This window comes from Halichoeres trimaculatus, unplaced genomic scaffold (genome assembly GCF_033239565.1).
Source record: "Halichoeres trimaculatus isolate MK-OKI-2021-1 unplaced genomic scaffold, fHalTri1.1 fHalTri1_scaffold_20, whole genome shotgun sequence".
Taxonomy (NCBI): Eukaryota; Metazoa; Chordata; class Actinopteri; order Labriformes; family Labridae; genus Halichoeres; species Halichoeres trimaculatus.
This window is the reverse complement of record NW_027437198.1, coordinates 8945294-8955442: the sequence shown is the minus strand read 5'-3', so window position 1 is coordinate 8955442 and position 10149 is coordinate 8945294.

Sequence of the window (10149 nt, the reverse complement as noted above, 5' to 3'; positions counted from 1 at the left end):
ACCCGTTCAGGGAAAGCTTAAGGAATAATAGATATTAGTGCTGATAATCTCATTTTAAGATGTGAATTATAATCAGGCATATCTAGAAAGGAGATTTTATCAAGACCGCTTAGAAACTCCTCAGCCCCTTTAGGGGCTGCTAAACTTTGGTAAATGAAATGTGTTTTCTCATGACATTTCTATTATTGGTGTTCAAGCTGAAATAACTCCTGATGAATCTGATTGTTGCACTCACCATCATTAGCCTAAGACAATTATTATTATTACAATGCTCAGTTGTCAGAGATTGATGTGGGTCTCAGTAAATAACATACCAAAGACTGCAAAGATGGGCTCTGTATGTAAAGATTTTGGTGATATTAAATAGAAATGACTGCTTGATTGGAGATGGCAAAAATTTAAGAATGATCAAGAACTTACAAAAAGTCCTAAAGTTAGATATATATCAAAATAACTTCTAAACTTCTGATAAACAAGTGAAAACAGTGCCTTCACCTTCACCACAGAGTTTTTCATCCAGCATAAACTCATCTTTGAGAAAGTAAATGTCTGTACTCAGACTACAGATCTGCTTAAACCAGATCAGAGTGTTAACTTCACTTCACATGCATTAGCACACGTCAAGCCGTGATAAATAGATGATGATGATGATGATATAAAGGAGGATTGGAGATGGTGAGTGTGATAATTAGGATGATGAAGGGCAGGTGCGCGTGCGCTGGACCTTCACAGCTTAGATGCAAACATTGCTGGTTGCTTAGCTACCCCGTCTGCCAGGGGGTCCTTGTAAGGCCTGGATCTGGGGTGAGACGAGGGGTCGGCACAACTCTACCTTCAAAACCCCACAGCTGGCTAAAAATAGACAGAGAGAGTGTGTGATTAGAAAAAATGGAAGACAAAATCAGAGATACATGGCATTAGTGACAGAGTGTGTACAGAGAAGGACCGAGGACGAGATGTGGGAAAATGACACCAGGCGCAGGAAGTCAGAGTCTGACGCAGTGAGCAGGCAGTGTGAAAAGTCTGATGTAATACGAGCTTTTCTCTGACTGTCTTCTCTGAGAAAACTTCATCCCCTTCTGCCTTACTTTCCTCTCACACAAACTCACAGGCAGGCACACACAGACACACACACACACACACACACACACACACACACACACACACACACACACACACACACACACACACACACACACACACACACACACACACCATCTCCTTTTATAAAAATACCCAAGGACAATCCTCACTATTAATAGGAAGTGTTGTCAACTGGCTCTGGAGAAATGGGACCTCCTGTTCAGCTAACTATTTTTGTATCTTTGTCGATGTGACCCTTTACATCGTCAATTACATTAATTTACTGGACTAATAACAGCCTGTTTGTATTTTAATCAATCACATCCATATCTTTTCTTCCTTTTTTAAAACATGAGTCCTTGAATCTTTTGAAGTCTGAATTTTCTCGCTTGAAATTCTTTATTCCAGGAATTTATCCATTTTATCTCCCAGCAGTCTGAGTTATTTCATGAAAAGGCCACTGGCAGTGTTCCTCTGTCTCAGTGCCCATCACCGGCTCCCACAGAGAATTGTTCCAGGCAGCACGATAGACTTAGTGTTATATTATTTACTTGGCTCCTCTTTCAGCACTGGGCTCTTTTGGTTCCAGCTCTGAAGCGGTAATCGAGCTCCATGCATACTGTGGCTGATTTATAAGCCCCGGGGTCGCCATGCACCGCCGCTGTTCTCAGCTATTCCCCCCACGGCCACAATCTGCCTGCATGTACGCACACTGTGACACAAGAGGGGAACAAGCTACTGTGGTTGTTGGCTCCTTGGGTATACACCTTGAGCCATTAGTCATGTGTTTATGAGGTCTCAGGAAGATGAGGTAAAAGTTACTTTCTCCTCTTTCTTTACTCTATGTTACCTCAACATAAAGCCAGAATAAATAAATAAAATTTAACAATTTATAAAGAAACAAAATGTCTAAGATTACTTTTTTTTCAGTGCGTTATGTCTGGTACATCTTAATATCATTTGATCGTGTTTGGCGACTCAGGTATCATCTGAGTGGGAAACACTGGCGGTGCATCTTCACCAGCTTCTGTCCTGGCTGTACGCCTCTGCTCAGATGCAGGCCCAGTAGGCAGTAGGGATGGTTACCTGGCAATTGGTAACGACAGTCAATGGTACCAATTTACAGTTCTTTTTTGTGTTTATGTGGTTAAACAATATCAATTTTTTAAATTATAAAACATAAATAATTTTCAATTCACCCTTATTAATTCTTTAATATATAACCTTCCAATGCTGTGTTCATGTCTGGCATGGAAAATCCCCTTCTCCTCCACTTCCTTACAGTCACAAGGATGCGTTTAGGTACCTAGACATGGTACCTTTTGATTTTATGTAAATTGGTACTCGGTACTTTTGACAGAATTCGGTCAGTACCTATAAAAGTACCTAAGTTAGTACCCATCCCCAGGCCTAAGTGGGATAAAGACGTTCAATAAAAGAAGTCAACGGTTGCTCTTTCTACTGTTCAAAGGGATGTTGATATTTGTTTTTCATCTCATCAGCTGTAATCCTGCCCTTTGTGTACTGATCTTTTACTGTCTAGTAAAGTACTGACAGAGTGAGTGTCTGTTGTTCCTGAGAAGAAAAAAAACTTCTGGATCTGAGTACCACACTGGGGTTACAAAGTGGTGGAAAGTTTCGGGTAAAATTCAGGATTCTTTTTCTGAAAATCTCCATGGTAATTTTAGCTCAAAATATTGGAAATTTTCAAAGGTTCATTGTAGTCAGCTTCAAATTTTCCAAAGATTTAACTACTAAAATATTCTTTTATTTCTCCCCATGCATGGATCGTGTTGTTCTGTGAAAGAAACTAGTTTGTGACACTGAAGATGACGATTGGTTGTAACGAGACAGCAGCCGCTGAAGACGATAAGGTCCGAACAGGTCCTTGCTGACTAGAAAATAAGGCCCAAAGAGAAGCTGAACTAAAGATTTTGATATTTTGGGACTTTTTGGGGGGAATGCTGAGAGGACATGAGGAATAAGCCTTGGCCATTCTAAATACACAAATCCTCTTTTATTTTTTGCCACTCATGGATTGTGTTGTTGTGTTAAAGAAACCAGCTTTACAGTTTTACAGACTTATAAGTGTCATTTATAAATATTGTATCAGACATATTTGCATGAAGGTTTGTTAATAGATCTATCAGTTCTATATTCATGACAGTTCGACTCAGTGAAGGATAATTACCTGAAAATTAACCCATAATGTTATTTAAGAATATTGCATTGTACATGTTTGCATGCACGTCTGCTTATAACAAACCAAAATAATTGATATTTATACATACGACCAGGTAAATGTGGTAAGTATAAATTCGCAAAAAATCTTGAAAATTTCTGAAAATTCCCCATGGAGAGTTTTCACACGTAATTTGGTTTTTATAACTTTTTTTTAAATACATTTTGGGCTCAGCACTTTTTCTTTACATCAATGACCAGTTATTACATTTCAGGCTTTATTATATTTTTTTGTACTACATTATAGGTTTTTGTCACATTTCAGGCTCTAACATGGCCCATCAATGATTAGCTTCTAACGCTGTTTCAGAAAAACGGATAGTTCACATCGTTGAGACTTTCTCCATTTTGCTCAACTGACTGTGGTTTCCACAGAAGCAAACTAACTTTTCAGAGCCATGGGGATTTTTGTATTTAGTGAGTGGTTGTGCAAAATGCATCGGTTGTAATAAAGTTAGAAGACGAAAGTGGTGGTTTTTGTGTGCAAGATCATTTGGACTGATAATTTTTTTTATGCTAAATGCTTGAATTATGGAGAATTATATCTGGATTAGAGGAGCTTCTGAACGATACACAAGAGGAACCGCTCAGTGCCCTTAACTTATGAAACAGCGTTCTTCAGTAAAAAACAACTTTCGTCTGTGTGTTTGTGAGTGTGTGTGAGAGTGTGTGCAAAATTAATTAAATTTACCAGGTTGTGTGTGTGTATATTAATTAATAGACATCTCTGCAGGGACTATTAGCGTATCCTCCTATTGATGATCACCGTTGTGCTGTTTGTGTGTGTTTACGTGTGTGTAAGTGTGTGCATGTGTGTGTCCCAGGAATAGGGCTTGAGTTTGGACAGCACTTAGAGCTTAACACCATTCCAGCAAGACACCTGTCACATGCACGCACCACAACCCTCACACTGGATGCGTACACAGACACACACCTGCCTGGTGCATGCCATACACTGTCTGTCTGTCTGTCTGTCTGTCTGTCTGTCTGTCTGTCTGTCTGTCTGTCTGTCTGTCTGTCTGTCTCACACTCACACTTAAACACACAGTGACATTCTCAGAAATGTTGACAGTTGAGTCTGCAAGGTCACATTTCTATATTCTCTCCTCGGCTGTAGCTGCAGCTTGTTTATCTGAAACTCGCTCAGATCTGCGCAGTGAGCAGCCAGGAACGTCTTTAATGTTGTTTTTTAAAGAATGCATTAAGTTGAACCTGTGGCATGAAGGGGAGCTTTAACTATTTTGGCCTCACTTTTGCAGAGCTCTCATGTCATCCATTTGTCTGCAGTCTGAAGCACGAAGCTGTTGTGTTGCAGAGACAGGTGCTGCTGTTGGATCAGTACCTTCATCAGGTTTGACTCAGGAATCAGAATCAGTTTGAACTGGAACAGATCAGAGACGATACCAGTGGGTGATAAACACTTGTTGTCACAACCTCCACCCCTCTGTCTCTCCTCTCCTTCATAGTGGACTCCCTACATCTTGCTCAACACTCATCCATCATCCTGTCATCGCTGCGTTTTCTCCTGCCCTGTGCTCTTGGTCATTCCCCGCTCCGGCCCACAGTCCAGGCCGTATATGGCGGGGCCATCCGGCAGGGGAGCCACAGGGTTAAATATACACTGACGCTCCGAGAATGACAAGCGCCTCCAGCTAACCTGCTCGAGAGATGCACCGTCCAACACACGCACAGAGTGGACACATTCGCTCATTGTCTCATTTGCATAAGCATTTTATGAGACTGTTCTCATAAAATCAAGTCCTGTCCACAGAAAATAAATCTCCTAGTCAATCACTTTGGTTTGAAAATCCCAGATATTCCATGTGTTTTTAATAAGTGTGACCTCTTTTGTGATTATTTCAACACAAAACAGTGATTTGTTAGATTTGCTGAGTTCACACAGACAGAAATTAAACCCAGTATATCTTGCACATGAAAATCTCGATCAAGATAAAAGAGATGTTTACACAGCACAAAAGGCCTTTCTCGCCTTCTTTATGTCTGCTAATGTGATCTAATTTACAGTACCCAGAGCACTGGATGCTACCGAGGCATTTATTGATGTCATGGTTTGGATCTCTGTCAGCTGACCCACAGCACAGTGATGTGAGGCGAGCTTTGTCAGTGTACAGGTGGATTTTTATGTCCGTTTTGGCTCCGCTTCATTGCAAAGCTCCAGCAGATCTTCTTAAGGAAGTGGCTCTTGATCAGTTTCTAGTTTCTCCTTGGACAAGAGTGAAGGAAAAGGGTGGTGGTGGTGGTGGTAGTGGAAGGGGATCACTCTTCGTCTGAAAGTGACATAACAAAGCAACACGAGAGCCAGAGTGTGTCCTCACTTCATGTTCTCAGGGACACACTCACTTAAGAGAGAGGCCAGCCTTGGTTTACTTCCAGAGGGCGGTTTTCAAGGTACATGGCAGCGAAGTGATGAAGCGGGTGCAGGAGAGGACAGGGGGGAGATGTTTGGGATGGCTGGAGATATGAGAGTTTATTCACACCTTTATGATCTTTGTACAATATTTAGTTACAAACAAAAACAGAGCTGAAGTCTACGCTTGCTACGACCAACTGTTGATTCCCACTGATGCTGAAGGGAGATAAATGACGGGAAACTTTGTTCCCTTCTGAATGCAAAGTGTATAAACTTGGACTACATGCTTTTGAATGTGTAGCTGTCAGCGACCTCCAGTCTTTGAATGTGAAGCCTAAAGTGTGTACACCAAAGTGTAGATCATAGATTTTTTCACATTTCTGTTAAGTTTCTCGACTGGTTATTTATTTTTTTTAACTGATTAAACTTAAAAGTGTTGTCTATATGAGAACATGGCTGACTTGAGCGACAGGTGTCACCCTACAGCCTGCCTCTTACCTTTTCTAACCTCTAACAATGTGAGGTCAAGTCATGCTCTTTCGAAAAGCTGTTTCTACCAGCGATGGGCTTCAGAACTCTGTATCAGATACAAATGTGTGACATCACAGAGACTACATATATGTGCTACACAGTCTACCATGTCCATTCCATATAAAGAAGCAAAAGTCCTTGCAGCAGTCGCTTGTTCTACTTCATGCAACCATATGCAGCAATTATTCTCCTATTCCTACTCACCATCATAGACTGTAAAATAAATAGACATCCTCTTGCTCAGCTTGAAGTGAGGTCTCCACAAAAACTGCTCCCCCTGGTGGCTGGCTGCAGTATTGGTCAAAAAATCCGTCTCTCCAGTCATTCCAGATGGGCTGTGGTCAAACTTTAAAAAATTTATACTACTCGTAGAAATGTTTCTTACGTCTGATTGTTGTGGTGATTTGAGGATATCATTGGGCTGTATTGTATTCAAATCCTTTTTTTCAAAAAAGTTTTGTTTTTATTAGTTATAAGAGGTTAAAAACAAGGTTTCACATCACCTTCAAAGATGTTGACAGCTGCTGTTCTTGTGTATTTTTTGGGGGGATTGTAAAATACGTTGGGAGGTACAGTCAAGAAGCAATTAGACTCTTGAAAGAAAAAAAAAAATTGTTATTTTTGTCACCCAGCTCCACTCAGATTCTCCCAGAATCCCTCATTGTTTCTACTGTGCAGAATCTGGCTGCACAACTGCTGCCAATGGCCACGCCTGTGACGGGGGTATTTTGGCTTCAAAACTGTATAATGGTGAAAGGAAGAACCACGCTGTCCACTCTATATACAGTCAATGGTCACCATGTCTCCTGTCTTTACCCCTCCAAAAACAAAAAACAAAAAACAAAACCTCTCCTCTAAACTTTTTCTTCTTTTTTTCCACTCACTATTACGCTAAACGAGTCAGAATGAGAATATATGTGTACACTTTGTGGAAAAGTGCATCAGACCCTGAGTACTGCATCAGTTAATATGGACTTCAAGAAATCTTATAGTCTTTAAAGAGTTTACAATTTTCAGACAGGAAATTTTGGAAAACACGCTTGAACAGTTTCCGGCAGGTATTGTTAGCCTAGCATGATTGCCTAAATCAAATAAATTCAAAGAAAATAATCAAGTTAAGAATAATTATATAGAAAGTTGAAGAGGAGAGTGACAGAGCATGAGGCCAAACTGTTATTCATGCAGCAGTTATTCTGCAGTGGTCTGTTCAAACCTGAGAGTGAATCAATAAAATGAAGAGTGACATTACGTTAGCTCTGCCTACACTGGCAGGACATAACTAAGGGATTCTAACAATATAAATTACACACACGTATCAGTGCACCCAGCTGTGAGTAGTGTCAAATATAGCTGGCTACCTAACTATGGTACAAACGGAGTCTACAAAGCTTCCTTTTTCTGATCTCCCCGACGTCACCCGTCTGTTTCCGAAACTGATTTTTGAAGCATATTGGCTGTTTATCAGTCACGTGACCTGAGCTGTGCCTCTGATTGGGGGAGCTTACATACTTAATATCCTCTGAATTGCCAAGTTAGAAAAAAAAAATTCACCCCCTGTACAGTGTGTGTGGATAGTGAAATCAGCGATTCAGACAGGAACAGTTTTCTGAACCAGTTTTCTTAGACCAGAGACTGCAACTTGATTTTGACAAACCTTTATGGCTTCTAACCTCCCTTTCACAATGTTTTCTCTAATTACCTTGCAACTGTTTTCTGTTTTCTCATATGCAAATAAATGAACTAAACTAAATTCAACTTTACATGTTGAAGCAGTAAGATCAGAGTGTTACTTAGCACCATGCACATGGACCTACGGCACACTCCTCTGCACCTTCATGTAACCTTCAAGCCTCAGTGAAGTATCTGTGGGGGCTCCTCGCCTGCAGGGTGTCACATTCTCAAACCTCCCTGAAAGAACACTGGAAATTCTGCCATTGTGTCATGACTGCCTGCCCACATGCCCACTGCTCTATTTATACCAGAGGAGCACAACTGCTGCTATAGGTACAGTTACAGTGAGGCACTCCAAACCCCAGCTGCCCTGCTTTAGCTAATAATACAAGGTAGTACACACACACACACACACACACACACACACACACACACACACACACACACACACACACACACACACACACACACACACACGCACACGCACAGAGCACTTCCTGTATCAATCACAGTGATGAGCAGCTACAGGCAGACATGATGCCCACCTCCCACACTGAGCCGCCTGCCAACAAGCCCTCAACCACACTCACACACACACGTAAACACACTATTATTACGTCACAGCTGAGCCTGTCACTGTCCCGGCTCCAAACCATTAAACACAAAATCATTTGAGTGAGTGCGAGAAAGTGGGGAGTCCATCTTTAAAGGTTAAAAAAGAAACAAACCAAAAATGTCAAGTGCAGAACTCACTGTTTCAACTTTAACTCCTTAACCAGAAGATTTTTTTTTTATATTTGGGACTAATCATGACTAATTTAATGCAACCTGTCAGAGAAATATGAATATGGATATAGATCTGAAAAGATATTCTCAGCTCCACGTCTCATTTGAATGATATGAGATTTTAAAAAGACTGGGGAGCAGCGAGGGGTCGACGGTAGAGGACGTCCTGTTTCAGGATTAAAGTGTCCTCTCTCTCGTGTGTGAGATATATCCGCAGACTTAAATATTCTTAAGTGAACAACCACAACAGGAAACATGACATGTCCACTCTCTGAGTGGGAGAGCACCTTGAAAAGTCGTTGGTTGAAAAAGGTTAACTGATCAGAAACCCCGGTTAGATAATGTCAATGCAGTCAAATTAAAAAAAAGTATTTGTTATTAAAAGGTTTCTGTTAAACATTAGTCATCTGCCTTTGCAATCCTGAGGTAAAGCATCCTTTGAGTTTAATAAACACACATTTAAAAAAAAAGATCCCAAACTGATGATTTGTGTATCACTAATGTCTATGTGTGTGTGTGTGTGTGTGTGTGTGTGTGTGTGTGTGTGTGTGTGTGTGTGTGTGTGTGTGTGTGTGTGTGTTGTGTGTGTGTGTGTGTGTGTGTGTGTGTGTGTGTGTGTGTGTGTGTGTGTGTGTGTGTGTGTGTGTGTGTGTGTGTGTGTGCAGCATTATCACTGCTGTGTTTTATTAGCATTAGAGCACAGTGCTTAGGATGAGCCCCTGTAACCTGATCCCAAAGGGAGATTGAGCTAAATGTCAGTGAGCCACCTTGAGCTTTGCACGGCTGCAGCGGGCCCACGGCAGCACCACAAGCTGCACAAGCAAAGCCCAGTACACACCACACAGTTTTTAAAAATCTCAGTTCACCCCCAAAAATGTTAGAGCTCACAAATGATGACAATTGATAACAAATGATAACAGATTCAACTGTTTTGTTTTTATAGTGCAGGTCCACAACATGACAGCTAAAGGCTTCAGGCCGCTAACGGCATAGCTTTCTGGTCGATCCAATGCAGCTGCGATTTCTACTCAATTTCTCTGCTTGCAAAGTTTTTTCATGTTCATCTCCATGGCTTTGCTAGTTGTGTTTTCTTCTTTAGTCAGTTTTTTTTCTGATTCCTTGCTGGGGTTTTTTCCATGTTGCAATTTAAAGATGTGTGCTTCACAGGGCAAACCTGATTGTCTCCTTATTTCATTGGAGGAAATAAACTCTCCCAAACTTACCTCAAAAAATCTAATCTCAAGAGTCATGTAAGAATATGGATAAGATTTAATTGGTTCCATTACCATTACTAATCCTGCTTATTGGTGTGATCATTTATCCATTTCCTCATCAAGTAACCCTGTTAACGTCAACTTTAACTTAATGAATGTTTGATTGTTGTTTCAAAAGCTACTTGAATTTTTTTTTCTGCAGATGCAATTTTTTTTGTCATTAATGATTTTATGAGTTTATGTTGTCCTCAT